Consider the following 17355-nt stretch of genomic DNA (forward strand, 5'->3'; position numbering starts at 1 on the left):
AATATACTGTATATTTTTTTTTAATTCTTCAAACCCACCAAATGCTTTGTGTGTTTGCAGGCAATTTCCACCACACTTTACAGCCAGGAACTGGCTCAGGAGCAGTGGGCTCTTGAAGAGATTGATGGTGAAGCCCGGGAGTGTGATGTGTCTGATCACCAAGTTTATGTTCTCTTTGTTGTGTAAGTAAGATTAAGTGGGTGCAGCACCATCTCTATGTATTTACCGTAGAGAATGTCACAGTACCAGGGGAGATGGCAATACAGAAACATTCTTCCCTAGAAGGTAAAGTTATTTTCTGTAGAGGATTTGGATGTAGAAATATGAGGCTGCATGATGGCTGCATCAGACAAATTCTGCAAGTTGTTATGTGCAACCGTGATGCCGGTTCACTACAGAAGTCCAGGACTGGCCTTATATCTCCTCACGTTGTTGAAACAAGGAAACATGAAAAATGGAAGGCTCTGTATATTTGCCATCCTGATGATGCCTTATTGAAGATTCTTCATTGTCTTCATTTATTGATCTATGCATCAGTGTGTCGAGTGAGAAAAGGAGCAAAACGGTAGTCTCAATGTTTTATAGGGTAAACTACCACTTGATTTGATCTGTCTCAGGGCACCAATGCATAGTCTCATATGAGGTAACCAATTTGAATAAAATAATAAAACGTATTTTATAATTTGATTCATAGTTACAGCTATGGGATGAAAATAATCTCCTCACAATGTCAAAATAATAAAATCTTTGAACAAATCTCCTACTGAGAACACATGAACACATTACTGAAGAGAAACCACTGTGTGAAAATTGATATTAATGCTTTACAAATAAAGCAGTTGGTTGGTTAAATCAGGAGTTAAGAGGAAAAGGAAGGCTCAGGGGAGCTTAAATGTCAGGATCAGCAGGGGATTTCCCCAGAGACTCAAGTCTCTTGCTAGAGGTGAAGTTGTGTGAAAAGTCCTGCTGAGCGGAGGTGGTAATATCTGAGCGGAGGGCTGTTTTTACACTAATGCAAGGCAGAGAAATCAGATAACAAAGTTAACCCGTTCCATTTTAGGCTCCCACCATGCTTTTGCAGTGACAAAAAACAATCACACAGCCACTTTAGCATGGCAGTAATTGTTTTGTTGTGTGTATCAAGACACAGCGCTGAACAATTATTTGAAATCGCAATATGGACTGTTGCAATATTCAAATTGCGGGAGGCACAACATATGTGAATGAAAATGAGAACAATGATCTGAAAATGATCATTCCCTCCAGAATCATATCACAATTGCAATATCAGTAAAAAAACAATCGCAATTAGACATTTTTTCCAAATCGTACTTAACTTTAACTTTAGCTAGCGGCTACCTAATGCTAGCTGATACTAGCAATTTGTAGTCTGCGACATATTTTGGGCTTCATTTAATAAACATAACCTGTAGTAGTACACAATCCTATGTGTATTGTTTTGATTACAATGTGCGGAATTACTTTACGTTGCCTATTTATGTCTATTTATTTCTATTTCTCACCGTTAATCACCGGCGTCGGCAGCATCAACAGGGGTTTGCCATCGTTGTTTATGTGTGTGTGATGTCAAAAACTGTAACTGGGAGTACAGCAATCTGGTACGAGTTCACGGGTAGTAAGCTACGGGTTTGACTGCCGTTCCAGGGCACTTTCATGGGTAGAAGGTTGTGAAAACACGGGTTACGGGTTGCCTGGAACACAGAATAATATAATTTGTTACACCTGTAACTTTCTTGCTATGATGATAAGTCAACATGTCAGCTGTGAAAAAGGGCTGACACATAAAGCTGCAGCAAATAATGTTCTTCACTGACCCCTGGAGATGGGAAGAAGATAAAGAGAAGTCTAGAGCATGTGTAAAAGTAAGTCATCAATTTTAAAATGTGGGAAGAAATTGAAAGGGTGAGAGAAGACAGAAATGTGTCTCAGTGCCTAAGAAAGAGGCACTGGGTAGAGTAGGGTGACCAAACGTCCTTTTTTGCCCGGACATGTCCACTTTTTACCTACTGTCCGGGGCGTCCGGGGGGGTTTTCACTGTTTTCCATGGGACCATTAAGCGTGTACTTAAATTGACTGGCACTTTGCTCAACACAATACTACGGTAGGCTACTTTGGTGTGTGACGTAATTCCCGAGAGGCTGCCTTGTGAGTGGCTCTGCGACGCGCACATACACAGGGACAAGGGCAGACAGACAGGGACCTGGGCAGACAGACAGGGACCTGTCCTACCGACTCTAGAGTCGGTAGGACAAGCTCGCTGTCACTCTCACTTCTCCCCCACTCTATATCACCCACTCCCCACACACACACACACACACACACACACGCCATCTGGACGCACATACTAGCGCACAAGTATAAACATCAGGCCACTTACAACCATAAAACAAGACTAGTGCAGCTTCACAGTTGAACTGCATTTGGGAGGCGGAGTGCACCGTGTGCAAAGCTGGCACATATGTTTCAGTGTCTTTATTATTTATGCTATTACATTGAAAAGGTATTAAGAGATATTTTGTTGAAGCTGGATTTTCTAACACAGAAGAGGTCATATATAGAACATTATTTCATATTATTTATTTATTTTAAAAGAGAGTTATTATTTTGTTACATGTTGTTACAGATTTTATTTTATTACAGAAGTTATTTTTGCACAATTGAGGCCTAATAAAGCATGTTCATTAACCTCTGAGAATCACCAATGTCTGGATTTGTCTCGAGGCCAGGCCGAGTGTCCTCTTTTTTGGAAATCAAAATATGGTCACCCTGGGGTAGAGGGGATCAAAGGATGACATTGAGGTGACAAATAAAATAAAAAAAAGGTAGACAGGGAGAAACTGTGAACAAAATACAGAAGGTTTTTGAGAGAAAATGTTGAGTCACAATGAACCAGGTGTGGGAGAGAGAGAGAGTGTAATGAGTAATAGATGGTGTGTGGTAAGAAGGAGCGTGAAAGTGAGGCAGGAGAATGGCCTCTTTGAAAGCAATTATCCTTGGAGCAGGTGTTGTCAGATTTGCTGGCCCTTGCCAGCACATTTCAAGAACAGGGGATCAAATCTGTGATCTGGCAATGTACTTCAATTTCAGGCCCCAATACATAAAATAATACCACTACCACACAATATGAATAAGACTAGGATAAGGAGTAATGAGAGCAGGTGGTGGAGTGCCCTCTGGTCATCCGAAAGGAGAGCAGAAAGCTTTTTAGCCAGCAGTCAAGATCTAGTGAGGAAACAACCCACAGAGAATAAACACTGAAGTCATATGAGAATTTTTTAAATATCCAAAAAAGACAAAGCCATATTCAGTAACAGTAGCCTATATGTTTCCTTTGAAAAGAGAAAGTCATTCATTTAATTTAAAATGTTCCAGTCTTTGACGTTGTGTGACATACGTGACAGGTGAGCTGGTGAGCTAACACGTTAGCAAGCCAGGAACATGCTATCGTTAGCTACTTACTCCCTCTCGCATTTTATTCTCAGGAGCGCTATACGCTAACGTTAGCTCTCACCCTCACTGGTGCAACACATGGATGTAATATGGGTGCAACAAAGTTAACGGGTGGGTGGGTGAGTGAGTGAGGGAGGGAGTGAGTGAGTGAGCTGTCAATAAAGCACAGCCTGTAGACTCCCACACAGTCCTGAAAAGAGGTCTAACTTTAATCTGCCGAAATAATTGAAATGACCTGTGCAGGTGTTCCTTAAGTGTACAGGGCCTTTAAGACTTGCTTGAAGAGATTTTTTTTAGTATTTCGGGTTGTTAGCCTTGCTACTGTGGCTTCAGGCTAGCAGGTTTCCTGCTGTCCATGTGCAGAATGTCTGCTAGAGCTAGGGCCAGAAGTTTATGTTTCATGTTACGTGTTTTGCTGCTACAGTGAAACTGAATTGATGACGTGTGAAATGGATGTGACAGAATCTTCAAGAAACGTCACAGACTGTCAGATGATGGTAAGTCCAAAAAACACAGTCTTGCTAACATTAGGTAACAGAAAATGTAACAGGAATGTAGGAGCTACATGAATGAAAACAGAAAGGTGTTATTTAAAACTGTAACTTCACAGCTGAAATCACTGGTTAATGGTGATTGTCTTTGAGACATAAAATAAAAATAAAAAGGCATGTAGGCTATTAGCTTGTCAATTTAACTGTATCTTATCTATTAGTAATTAACTTCCAGTAAATAAAAAAAATGGCATTATGGTGGTGCAGTGATTGGTAGTTTAGTTTGAATAACTATGTACAGTGGTGTTGCTCATAGCCTAACGTATCTATAGTGTTTGAAAAGTCTTTATCCAAAAATACATGTTGCAAATGTTTTTTGAAGTAATGAGGGAAAATTTTATAATATCTTGTTTTTTTTTTTTTTATCTCTCTTTGTAAAATTATTTTCTGACGACAAACATGCGCCATGCTAGTGGCTGTCATGTGTCTGGATATGACAACTAGATTTCAGTTTTTTAATTGAAATGTGACAAATGTTGCTAATAGTGTTCAAATCTTTCGAATTATTCACCCATGGTTCAGGTAATGACAGAATGAAGCAGATTCAGATCAAGCATATGTCTTAGTTTTGAATGAAAGTAATGATGATTATATGATGATATTATATGATTTTATTGAAGAATTTGCTTTTGTGTGTTTGTCACGCAAAATGCATCATATAAGCTGTTTCACACAAAACATTGGGCTCCTTTTGAGATAGACAGGATCAATGGTTGAATAGCATATCAGCATAATAAGATCAATAACTAATCAGGTATGGAACAGCACATCGCTGCCTTTGGATGAACAGTTTGTCTTGGTGTCTTGCAAATGCCTACAGAAATCCATGAAGGGAACACCATTAAGTATTTTGCTTAGGTTTCATGCACCCTTAGGATACACAATTAGCTCAAATTGATCAATTTATACCTTTAATTTAAGTTAAAAGATTAACCAAAACCTGAACCATTTAACCTGTTAAATTCTTAAACGCTTGAAAGAATTTCATTGACCACCATTACTAGATAGATAGATAGATAGATAGATAGATAGATAGATAGATAGATAGATAGATAGATAGATAGATTTTATTCATCCTGAGGGAAATTTTAAGCATCCAGTAGTTTAGACAACCATAACACAGAACTCACAGAAATTTAAAGAGTTTAAAGAGTTAAGAATTTGTGAAGTGATTACAAAGGTCTGGTATGGACTGACCATGTGATATAATGGTCATCCTCACCAAACCTTTCATTATTAGAAATACTCAGGATATTATAAGCATCTGTAGATGAGACACTACATCCTCTGTAGATCACAGATACCAGCCATGCTGTACTGCACATTAATGGAACTGACATTCACAGCCTCTAGTAGATCAGAACTGCTGCGATAGTGGGAGGAGATGGAGACAGATTGCATCGGTCCATCTCCCAGCTCCTAGCTCCTTATCACAACAGTCACACTTATCTACTCCCAGTGGAATGATGTCAATAGAAGCCTAAGTGAGCGGCAGGAAGAGAGACAAATGACTGGAAATGCACAAAAAAGACAAAACTAGAGCTGGATAGATACAAGTTTAAAGCCAAAGTGATGACTCAGGGATTAAGTGCTGTTAGAGGGGGAGAATACAGTAAAGCAGTGTTAGTTAAAGCAGATGCTGTATTGACTGTCAGTTTGTCAGTGCCATCAATAGCAGATTTGTCAAATAAATCAACCGTTGAGACCAAAGGGAGACATAAATCCTATCAGCATTCCTACTGTAAAAGTACCAACAGTACTGTAGGGGGGAAAACGTGTCTCCCCTATCAAAGGAGAGACCTACCTATCAGAGAGACAGCCTGGACAAAGGAAACTCCAGACTTTTGCATGTCTCACCTTCTCACCTACTTTTAGGTTTGAGTGCAGATCTATTGCACACACGTTTTTGGGTCCTGAGAAATCGTTGTGCAATGTGCCATTTCATGTAACCTGCAGAAGGGAAAGATTCAGCTGTTTCCTTTGCTGCCAAAAGGACGAGGTTGCCGTTAAACTCTGACAGACTAAACACACATAAATGGCTACGGGAAATCAATCTCAAGTAAGAGGCTGTAGTTCTGTTAAGCTCTGTTACTGTGTAAGCCCTACTGTATCAATGTGAAAATCAGGCCGCTGCATCCTTGTTTATTGCTATGTTAAAGTGCCTTAATCACGGTCTTTGCTGCTTGTTTATCAATGCCTAATACGCTGCATTAATTGTGTTGTCCCATGCCGCCTGGACCTCTTTGTCTGTCTGTTACTGTGCGTGCTATAGTGAATAATTTAATAAGCTCTCCTTTTGTCATTTAAACGACCAGAGCTTTAGCGACACACACCAGAGTCCTTAGTTAAAGTGATGGTTCGGAGTAATTTCACCCTAGGGTCCTTTGCACCATGACCTCGAGCTAAACGCCCCCCCAGAAGCTTTTCTGGGTCTAACATTGGGAGAGTTAGCATAGAATAGCGCTATCAGCTGAAAAGCTTATTAGCGCAGGGGCTAATGGACCCACGTTTGTATCTCGTAAATGACCCCACTAATAATGCCCGAAATGATACCAAACTTCTACACTAGTACAAATAGGTTATGCGCTCATAAAACGATGGATTGGAAGTTTTTGAACACTTACCTGCTCCCTTCTGCTCTCTGTTGCTGCTGCTGCTACTGCTACCTGCAGTTAGACGAGTGCTTAGGGCTGTCTACAAATTACTACACCGAAAAGAGATACAACAAAAATATTTATTAATTTAATGATTAAATAAGGTAATGTCTCCAAACTTACCTCAGTTATTACTTGTCTCCTGCTAGTTATACTACAACACTTAGTTAAAAAAAAAGTTACATAAACAATATTTTTGTTGCATTTCTTTTCGGTGTTTTAATTTGTAGATGTCCCTAAGCACTCCTCTTGCAGCAGCAACAACAACAGCGGAGAGCAGAAGCCAGCAGGCAAGTGTTACTTACAAACTTCTGGTGTACTTACAAACTTTACAATCCATCGTTTTATGAGTACATAACCTATTTGTACTACAGTAGACGTTTGGTATCATTTCGGGCATTATTAGTGGGGTCATTTACGAGATACAAACGTGGGTCCATTAGCCCCTGCGCTAAGCTATTCAGCTGATAACGCTGCTCTGCGCTAACTCTCCCAATGTTAGACCCAGCTGAAAAAAGCTTCTGGGGGGGTGTTTGGCTCGAGGTCATGGTGCAAAGGACCCTAGGGTAAATTACTCCGAACCATCACTTTAATGAAAGGCTTGTTTATTGTCTTAGACATTGTTGTGGCCCAAAATGCCTGATTTTGCGGGATAAAAGTTGAGATGTCTTCTGTATGTTTTTTGCAATGAAGTTGCGGGAGGAAAATGTTTTTTTTTTATAGTTTAAAAATAAAAAGGAAACTTGTTTTGGGCAGAATAAAATTACTGTGGGCTGAGTTTTCCTAGTAACCAAAAAGGCTCAAGATGCTGCAAATGTTGGTATAATATGAAAACGTCTGGTGGTTTTAAGACAAAAAATAATAATTTATTGAATGAATCAAATTTGAACATATATGTCAGTGGTTTGTTCATCTTTACATTGTTAGTTCATTTCCTATCCTGGCCTGGGACACACATTCATACAGTTTGATAAAGTAACGTTACTTATTGGACTTTAACTTATCATTGCGCTTACAATAATAAGCGTAGCTGTCCTCAATTTAGGTCATTGTGTCGTCTCATCTCCGGTTTTTCCTGCATCCACCGTGTGTGTTTGTGTGTGTGTGTGTGTGTGTGTGTGTGTTTGTGTGTGAGTGTACGTGTGTGTCAGTCGAGGGGGAACGGAGCAGCAGCCCCGCCCGCTGCAGAGAGCCGACAGAATTGAAACGGCAGCAGCTTCAGCGACTTTAGAGTGAAAAAACGTTACAGCGTACATTGATGTTAAAATGTATACAGGTTGGCAGGACGGTCTGAAATGTTTTGCATGGCCTTTCGCTGTATGTTTTGTTGGTAAATGTGAGATGTTCGAGTCACAGACGTCTCATCTTCATATCAGAAACACGGAAATGATAAACTCGTTCTCACTCCCGCTTCGTCAGTGGCTCTCAGAGTGCATGTGGGACTGGTGGGATTGGTTGAAGTCATGGGAAACTTAGCCAGCCAAACTTAGCCCCGCCCACAAAATTTGAGGTCGGGAAGTTCGGTCTGGAGTCGCTCCGTTGAGAAGCAATTATTGCCCGAACAGGATCTGTTCGGACCAATCAGATTGTCGGACAGATGATCAACAGTAACATAATCAGCCACGTCACCAAAGAACGTTTGGGTTGAATTTTTTGAGATGTGTAGATTCCACCATTGCGTCTGTTACAGACGATATCGACAGCTCATTCATTTTAAAATCCTTAGCGGAGGAGCTTCAACAACTGCCCGAAAGCACAGTAGCGTTATATGGTGGGCGAGATGGAGAGACTGAAGAGAGAGAGCATTATATGGTGGAGAGAGATAGAGAGAGACTGAAGAGAGAGAGAGCGTTATATGGTGGAGAGACATAGAGAGAGACTGAAGAGAGAGAGAACAAAGCAGCGAATCAGAGAAATAAAAGAGATTCATCTCTAGAAATGAGAGCCTGTCACTATCATTAACGGAAACAAATGATATATTCAGCTTCAAAAAAAGTCTAAAAGACATAGTTAGAAGAATGCATTGTGCAAAAGTGGTTGCTAAGGAGACGACAGTGTTGAGTTCCGTTGCTCTGATTGGTTGGAGGTCTATCCAATGAATGCAGAGGCATTTTTTTTGCTGGTTCGGTTGGAACACGCCCAAGGGGGTAAGCTTCTGTTTTTGTAGAAATAGGCTAACGATTGTGTCATAACCAAGTGACTTACTGTCGCATAGTAGAGGAATTACCGTATAGTACAGGAGAAGCTCGCAGGCAGTTTCGACTTACATGAGATGTTTAGGTTTAATTACTAATGTTAACTAGCATGTTAGTGATCAATAATTAGCCTGTGCCCATGTTATCTCCTTACATACACCTTCAGTCTCCGTGTCTGTAAGATTGGGAATGATTGAGATTTCTCTTGGCACAGCTACCAGAAGACTTACAATTTTCAGACACGTTGCTCACGTCACATTCTCTCAGTTGGAGGCTGCGCAGTAAAGCTGGCCATCACCGGAAAAGTGCTTCTAATAGCCTTCACTGGTCTCCGTCCAGAGCAACGGGGTCTATTGGTCCATTATATACTGTCTATGTTCAGAACTCGAGCCATCATGGCGCCATTTTGTTGCTAACTGGCCATCACCTCCTGTTAGCATTCCGCTGAACGCCATTTTTTTTTTACGTCACTTGACTGCGAATAACTTTACATCTGAAGCGTTTAAAGACTCTATTTGTCCGTTGTTTAGTTCCAAAGAAACACGACAATGTATAAAAGGTTCCATTACCTTGTACCTCACATTATGGCTCCGTAGCAGACGTTTTTGTAAAAATAAGCTAACGATTGTGTCATAACCAAGTGACTTACTGTCGCATAGTAGAGGAATTACCGTATAGTACAGGAGAAGCTCGCAGGCAGTTTAGACTTACATGAGATGTTTAGGTTTAATTACTAATGTTAACTAGCATGTTAGTGATCAATAATTAGCCTGTGCCCATGTTATCTCCTTACATACACCTACAGTCTCCGTATCTGTAAGATTGGGAATGATTGAGATTTCTCTTGGCACAGCTACCAGAAGACTTACAACTTTCAGACACGTTGTTCACGTCACATTCTCTCAGTTGGAGGCTGCGCAGTAAAGCTGGCCATCACCGGAAAAGTGCTTCTAATAGCCTTCACTGGTCTCCGTCCAGAGCAACGGGGTCTATTGGTCCATTATATACTGTCTATGAACACGCCCCATAATCACAGCCCAATGTAGCGGTTTCAGACTCACATTCTGACTAGAATCTGAGTAGGACCACGTCAGGATAGGTTATAGTCGCACCAAATTCAGTGATTGGTTGAATTTGAGTAAATTGGCGACATTGCGAAATCCGGGAGGGACTGGTTAGAATTTCATCTCTTTAGCTTTGTGTGCTTCCCTCTCTCCCTTTTACTAAACAAAACACACACACACACACACACACACACATTCATATCTACATGCCCTTACCGGCATTTACACACACTTTTAAATGCACAGATAGCGTATTAGCGTTACTTACTTAAGCTCCACGCCATCTCGCACATATCTCATATATCTCATATCTCATATCTGCGACCTATGCTTAGTTCCCTCAAAGATTCTCAACTCTCGCAGTCTTGCCCGCCATCACGGGCACGCCGCTCTATCTATCGTGCTCTATCTCTCTATTACCTCCACCACACACACACACACACACACACACACACACACACACACACACACACACACACACACACACACACACACACACACACACACACACACACACACACACACACACACACACACACACACACACACACACACACACACACACACACACACACACACACACACACACACGTGCTACACGCTTGCCTTGCTTGTTTGCCTGTATGCTTGTTTTTGTAGATAATGTTAACTCTAAGAGTTTGTTGATTGAAGTATTACTGATTATTAATTGGTATGGCTAAAGTTAAATAAACTAGTGTACCTTTTTTAAAGAGCAGTTGTATGTGATTATTTGTGTATATGTATTGTAATAACAGCTTGTTCAGTGCTCGGATTCACTCCACTGTTTACCTTATAAATGTGAGATAGGCAGTAAATATCTGAATTTTTAAATGAACGCCCCCTGTTGAGACTGTATCCACAGTTCAGTTATTGGTCCCTGAGTCCAGGGTGGTACCTTGTTTATTATTTATTCATATTAATAATAAATATCCATAGCTTTATTAATCTTGATAAAATATCTTCGATAATTGCTGAACCTGTTTCTCCCAAATTCCAACATTCATAATCACTTACAGATATGTTTTTTCACCTAAATGCATATTCTGTGTAAACACTGCTTTTTCTGCTCAAAATTAGCTTGCATGTTTCTGCTTGGATTTTAAAGTTTTGTTCGGCCAGATTCTCTCGGCTTACCCTTACCATGACGTAATAGACAAGACTCCGACTCTATCCTACAGTTGTTGGTCCCTCACTCTTATGTTGCATTATTTAAATATACTGGAGGGAGAGTTCTGGTAGAATTTGAGAGTGTAGTTTACCTTTTAAACAAATGGAATACCATAACATCAAATCGGTTTGAAAGCTACAGTAAAAGTTGCAGCACTATCATTTTGCTCCTGACTTTTAGTCCAGCATAGGATTGTTCTGTCATCTGACAAATAAACAAAAATGTTCCATAATTGAAATGTATCTGAAGCAGTGCACATGTGACTTCTGTAATATATCAAATTGTTTTTCTCTGGTACTAAAAAAGTGTGTGAAATGGTGTGTATGTGAGAATGTGAACAGATAGACACAAAATCCCAGTTGTCGATGCAAATTAAATGAATCCTCTGTGTTTTCCGAAGTGAAGGAATAATAAAGTAAAACAGTGGAACTGCACAGAAGCTGCCAAGTCACATTTCAAAGTGTGTACGTGTGCAGCTAGGTGCTGTGTTTGTCCTGAATTACTTTATTCCTGCTGATGCTGAAGGCATGAGTCGAGGTACGCAACAGAGTAGTGCGTTCATGTTTCTTGCTGTCAGGTTGTTAAAAGAGTGGGAGTGTTGTGACAATGGAGGTCTCATCAATCTAACAAAAACAACACCCCCTTTACAATATCTCATTTATCCCCACAAAGAAGAAAGACACAATTCAGTGTCCTAAGGGGGTGTTTGTGTTTCTATCCCTGTGAAGGTCAGGAAGATGAAGAAACTCCCTGAGAAGTGAGGACATGATGCTGCTGTTCAGATTAGAATGAGTTGTAGGACCAAAGAACAAGAACATTCAAATAATATATGTACAGCTACACACATGCTTCCTCTGTTAAGTCATTAATGTTGTTGAGCATCATGACCATAGCGGTGGATTCCAATTGATGCTTTGATAAGGGCTGCATGGGTTATGAACCTCAATCCTTTTTAATACCAACCGAGATGCTTCTGTAGCACTTTTAAGTGCGAAATTTGGCTTTGAATGTCCAATCAGATTCATAATTTTGTCTACTGATACTTTGATCAAATAACTCATAACTAGGATAACAATTAACATATTGTTTGTTTAATTAGTATGGAATAAGATTTGACCAAAAAGTCATTAGCACATTGTTATTTGTTTGATTAATTAGTATGGAACAGGATTAGGGCCACATGTGAACAATTTATTAGAGTTCTGAGTTTAAAGTCAGAATTCTGTCTTTAATCACATTCTCAGAACTCATAATTCTGAGAATGACGACTAACGATAATGACTGACATAAAATAATTCAGACCATAGAAATAAAATGGATAGCACGGACACAAACTGTTTGCCGTGGTCATTTGGTGACTACAAAAGCAAAATGACGATTGTTGCAGGAGAGCAGGCAGAAGGAGCTCGGGAGACGTTCTCCGGAGCGGTGGGGAATGAGGAGGAGGGACAGTCAGATCCCAGCAGCAGCAGGTCAGCGGAGCTTAAGACCCAGCCCGCTGTTGGGAATGTAAAAAGAGTTGTGGTTTTGCCCAGTTGCTGGTCACTAGGAAACAGTTCAGCATGTTAACTCTGTATAAAATTAGAACTTATCGTAATTACATTTTGGTTTTTGTACAGGTTAAACAAATAAGAATAGATGTTAATGAATGAGCTTTAAAGGTGCTTTTAGGAAGAGAGCTTTTTTAGGAGATTTACTTTGCACAGAGCCAGGCTTCCAGTGTTTTTGCTAAGCTTCAGAAACCCTGTTTACACTTGGTTTTAAAATGCACCTGGGACAATGGGATCACAAGTGGGCAGCGCTAAATACAAGTCTAAACGACCACTAAGAACCATTGTGATCCAATCACTTAAACACATTTGACCACTTTTGTATTGCTAATGCATCCGGATGCGTCCCCCATCATTTAACCCTATGAAAGGAGATGTGTTGGATTCTGCTGACAGCGCTCTCCAGCTGTACCGACACAACCGCTAATGTGACTAGCGGGAGTGTGGACGTTATAACTGAGAAAATAAGGTCTGTCTAGTATTGATTGCTCTCGGCCTTGAAGTTACTATCCAGGAGATCATGTTAATGCACAGAATGATTTGCCTCATAAATCTTCAGTGTATTTGTACAGTGCACTGTATTATTTAATAACAACCTGATACTAATACATTGTAGTACCTTTATGTTTGTTTTATTAAACTGATTGGTATGAGAGAGAGTGAGGAAGAGTATGTGTGTGTGTACAAAGGTGTGTGTGTGTGTGTGTGTGTGTGTGTGTGTGTGTGTGTGTGTGTGTGTGTGTGTGTGTGTGTGTGTGTGTGCGTGCGTGCTACCTGACAGTGATAATAGCTGTCATAATTTACCATTGGGTCTTTATAGGATCAGATAGCTGTTTAATCAGCTTTTAAATTCATCCCCAGGGGGTTTATGAGCACTTGCAAATTTGTGTGTGTGTGTGTGTGCACATAATGTGTAACTTTTCTATAATGCATGGTAATGAGTGTATTAGGTTTCTAAATAGCTACACGGTACCTGCTAACCTTTTACTGTAAATCCCGTGGCTTGTGTAATGTCTCAATTTCTTAATGTCCTTTTTAATTAGTTCCTGGTTACATTTCCTTTCATTTGGCTGTTTTCCCTCCATTTTCCAGCAAATGAATGATGAGGTTATCAACCCAATTGCTCTGTTACACAGGCAGGCTGTTTTGATGTTACTTATTCATGGCTAGCCATCTGGAGCATGTAAGTCTACTATAACACATCAGTGTGCCAGAAGGATTAGTATTGGATATTAGATATTGTGTAATCAATGTCCCTTCTCCACATCCAACAGGTACTGTAATCTAGTTCACTGTGCACATTATACCACTGGTCTCTTCCTGTTTGTATATGCTTGCATGTACCTATATGGTATCAATGTATGTATACAGTATGTAATGTCTTGCCCATATTTACTCTATGCATAAAGGGTTCATGTGCTCCTATTAGAAAAACATATTTATATTATCTGGTTACTGTATATGAATCCCTTCCTTCTTGCACTTTCTCAGCTGTTCATGATTTGCGTGTTTATCTCTTTGTTTTCACCCCCCATAAATGCAAACATGTTGGAAACAGCACAATATAATGTGGCAATCAAGACAACCCACTGTTATGCACAAGCTCCAAAGTACTCCAGTGACACATTGCCAGCGACTGCCAACACACCTGTGGGAAACATAAATACAGAGAGAAAACAAAAGTGATATTCAAAACGGATGTTTGGGGACGAAAGCTAAACAAAGACGAAGAAAGTAAAAGCAAGAGACATGGTTACAGAAGCATACAGTATTTTATTATTATTTATTTTCTATGCGTGAGTTTACATTTCTGATTTTTACATATATTTACAATGTGCACGCTGTGAGTCAAAATGAGACAGGCTTTGCTGTATGTGTCTGCAGTAAACCAATGAGCAGTCAGCCTAGCAGCAGCTATGGCACCCTAACCAGAGCTGAGCATTTTTGTTTGTGTCACATAATCAGTTGATAACTTACCAATACTTTGCTTTCATATTTCTTTCTCAGGGAAAATAAGTCATTATGGTAGCTTACTCTGTGGAAGTACAGCTTGTAGTTCACGATGAACACTGCTTTGTTATGCAAAGCAGTTGCATCAGTATCCACGCTGTAAATGACCAAATATTTAGTTATAAACACATATGGACATAGAAGTGTGCAGGTGAATATGCACAACATGATACTAACATGCAAAGACACTGACCCATGCAAACACATTCATATAATTGTCTGTATAAAGATGAATTATTTTACATTTATATATACTTTTTAGAGTGAGCACTTTCAAAATAATCCAACTCATTAAACATAAAGGCAACACATTCATCTTCATTAGAAGCTGATGAAGCTGAAGAGACCTGGGGCTGTTATTGCTAATGCTTCCCTTTGATGTATTTCACTCTGTCTCTCATTCAAATCAGAAGATATGCCACTTTCATCTTTTCCGCTAAACTATATCTGTTCCTTGTGTCTCATGTCTAAGTTATACTAAAATCACATTAAACCCAGCTGCCATAGACCAGACAGACAAAAGCTCTGACTTCACTGTGAGAATTATGTGAGGCTTATTCATCTTAGGAAAACAGTTCCCATTGTGTTTTATGCTGGTTTTAATGTGTAGCAGATAGCTAAAGATGAAATCTGAATGTTTCTGTACGTTGTCGCCATTACAGCAGCAAATGTCACCAGCGGGGTTGTAATCAGGTGGATTGGTCTTTCTGCAGCTTTAGGGGATAGAGCCGGGTGCTCATAGGCTCTCCCTCAATTATGCATACTAAATAAATACTCACATTTTTGTATACGTTTATTTGCTTTATTGCAGAGAGTTGTATGAGATCAATACCACACTCGTATATATATGCTAAATATCTAGCCAGGAGGCAGTTAGCTTAACTTGGAAAGGGGGCAACACAGTTAGCCCTACTCTGTCCAAACGTAAAATAAATCAGTCTACCAGCACACACATTAATACTTTAGACCATTTGTTGAATTTGTGCAAAACACGTGCAAAAAAACAATTCATGGTTATATACTGGAATATTTCTTGACCAAGTGCTGTGACTTCCTGGAGTTATAACTTGAACATATAACACGGTAATGTCATGACTTTATGAGATATGAGAGTGTCAAGTTATTTCCCAATATGTGAACTGTTCCAATTCTACAGTAGGGGGTGAATTAGTGGCGGACACCAGATATCTGACTATTGACAATTTCTCAGTTGGCGTGGTTCTACTGTGACTCCTTTTGTATGTGGAAGGAAATGTTTTGTCTTTGTATTTCTTTAAATGAGTAAGGGTTGGAAAAAAAGTGTTTGTGAGTGTAGATTTAACCATGGTTTGGTTATCCTGGAGTCAGGGTGTCTTAAATGAAATGCTATGGAGATTTGGGCAACAGATTTAATTTAATGCAGAAGTGTTTTAATGGTCTGGCAAGCACACTTATCTGTTTCAAATGAAGGTGAATTCCTCACAAATAGAAACACATGCATGCATGAATACAGAAACAGACAGTAACTATGGCCACCAGTTTTACTGAACATGATGATTCCTCCCCTTGTTAATCCCTCTCTCTTTCTCTTCCTCATCAGGCTGCCGTCTATAAACACGTTTTCAATATGAACACACTGCTGCTTTGTTGGTACAACCCTTCCCAATTTCCCATTCATATTTGATCACTCTTCATGCTTAAATGATAAAGGTAATTGTGGCTGCCAGCTGTCTTTGGCTTCGGTTCAGCAGCACAACTGGAACTGCCTGCAGCAAACACTCTTCTACTAATCAGAAATGGGATATAGTATGTTCTACCCATTGGAGCTGTAGCAGTTTTGCTATGTTTGCTTTTAGAGTTTGCTTCAGCGTATTATCTTTGTTGTAAATTAAATGCTCAGGGTTCAAGTTCAACTGATGTCAAGGTCTGTTCAGAGGTCTAGTTTAGTACTGTACTGTACTATGTCCCTGTATACTGCTCACCAATTATAAAAAAGCAGCATGCAGATAATTAAAATTGTTTGTTGACATCCATGAACCAATATGGTAAATGTGTATGTGGATTGGAGAGGGCAGAGCAATTCATTAATTGATGCACTGATTCATCCACCAAAATCTGCACACATTAGTCTATTCCTGCATTCAATCATGCATTTTTTAAATGTTGTATTGTACGTTGATGTATGCGTAATAAGAGTGATTATTTAGGCTAATGTTTGATTTGAAAATATCATCTTTTTAAATACAAGCCTACACTGAAATAAAGCAAATTAAATATAATTTATTCAGTTTACTTTACAGAGATTATACAATGCTCTTGCAAGTATAATTAAGCTTTATCAGACAGTGTCCGCTAAGATATTAAAGTGCCCATATTATGAAAAAATCACTTTTTCTGGGATTTGGGGTGTTATTTTGTGTCTCTGGTGCTTCCACACGCATACAAACTTAAACTTAAACCATGTAAACCTATTCTGGTACAACCTTAAAATACAATTATGAACCTGAAAATGAGCAAAATATGGGCGCTTTAAGATATAAGAATAAATAATGATACACGCTTTCTTAATACCGTTTGTCTTTGCTGGACTAATTGGTAAAAAAGAATGATAGGGCTAGAAAGGGGGATGAAGCAAAATCCCCACACAGGAATTTCCTTTGAATTGTGTTATCACAAGCGTAGATACTGTATC

At 39.5% G+C, this 17355-nt stretch overlaps 1 protein-coding gene across 1 annotated transcript in view; it reads left to right on the forward strand.

Moving 5' to 3' along the window:
- Positions 1–3679: 3679 nt before the first annotated feature.
- The window catches only part of trpc7b (transient receptor potential cation channel, subfamily C, member 7b), an 82459-nt gene continuing 68783 nt past the window's right edge, over positions 3680–17355 (forward strand). The window contains exon 1 of the mRNA XM_028589516.1: positions 3680–3968. The gene's annotated coding sequence lies outside the window, so the exon portion shown is untranslated. The remainder of the gene's footprint in view (positions 3969–17355) is intronic.

Source organism: Perca flavescens, chromosome 10 (assembly GCF_004354835.1).
Source record: "Perca flavescens isolate YP-PL-M2 chromosome 10, PFLA_1.0, whole genome shotgun sequence".
NCBI classification, from domain to species: Eukaryota; Metazoa; Chordata; class Actinopteri; order Perciformes; family Percidae; genus Perca; species Perca flavescens.